The sequence below is a fragment of the Chaetura pelagica genome, unplaced genomic scaffold (assembly GCF_000747805.2).
Source record: "Chaetura pelagica isolate M959 unplaced genomic scaffold, ChaPel_1.0 scaffold232, whole genome shotgun sequence".
NCBI classification, from domain to species: Eukaryota; Metazoa; Chordata; class Aves; order Apodiformes; family Apodidae; genus Chaetura; species Chaetura pelagica.
The window spans coordinates 747667-748631 of record NW_009952441.1 but is presented as its reverse complement, the minus strand read 5'-3'; the positions used below and the strand labels follow the sequence as shown (position 1 = coordinate 748631).

General features: G+C 63.0%; 1 protein-coding gene across 1 annotated transcript in view; it reads right to left on the bottom strand.

Annotated features, from left to right (window-relative positions):
• Positions 1-965, bottom strand: part of CDH3 (cadherin 3, type 1, P-cadherin (placental)) — a 30626-nt gene that overhangs the window by 26089 nt on the left and 3572 nt on the right. The window lies entirely within an intron of this gene.

Genomic DNA, 965 nt, shown 5'->3' with positions numbered 1-965 from the left:
TGGGGCACCCCCCGGGGAACAGTCACCTCGGCCCCCGCGGGTCCCAACCCTGCCGGGGGTGAACATGGGAAAGAAGGGTCTGTGGGTCCCCTGGGGTGCTGCAGCCCCTGTCCCCTCCAGCATCCCTCTGTCCCCGGCAAAGCTGGAGGTGAACTCCAGCACAGAGAAGTCCCCAAGGATCCCTAATGCCACCCATCGTGCCACGGCTTCCCCCAGGGACACTCGGTGCCACCCCAGGGCTGCCCTCAGGGGCCCCCAGAGACACCCACCACCCCAGGCAAGGGTCAAGATCTGGCTAGGGCTGAGCATAGGGCCAGTGGGACACACTGGGGTGCTGGGGCTTTCCCGGGGCTCTGTCCCCAGCCAGGGGGAGTGTGCAGCCCCCGCCAGCCTCCTCCCCACAGCAGATTCCTTGGCCCCGTTGATTAATAGATGAATTGCCCAAAGCCAGGGTCCTGCTGGGGCCGGGGGCTGCTGTGCCAGCACTGCCACGTGTGGGGCAATGGCCACTCCAGGGGCACAAGGTGGCAACCTAGGAGGGTGCAGGTGGGCAGGACTCTGGCTGCCCTAGCATGGAGGTATTTGGTGCCACTGGTGCTGCCCCCACAGGGCACAGGGTGGGGGGCTCAGTGCTCTGTCTGTGCACCCTGTGGGGACAAGGACACCCTTGGGGAGCCTCCACTGCCAAGGGCCATGGCCACTGCCGTGCTGGCACAGGATGCTGCTGTGGGCAAAGGGGCGTGGCAGGGGTCTGGGTGGGCCACACTAGGGCTGGGGTCAGCACCCATCCCTGGGGAGGGCAGCAGGACACAAAGCCACATAGAGGCTAGAGCATCTAAAAAAACCCAAACAACTACATCCTTTATTAAAAGTGACACCAGCACCCGCTCACCCCGTCCGTAGCATCACACGGCCTTTATTATTCCATACATTAAAAAAAAAAAACACAACACAGGCGAGGAAGG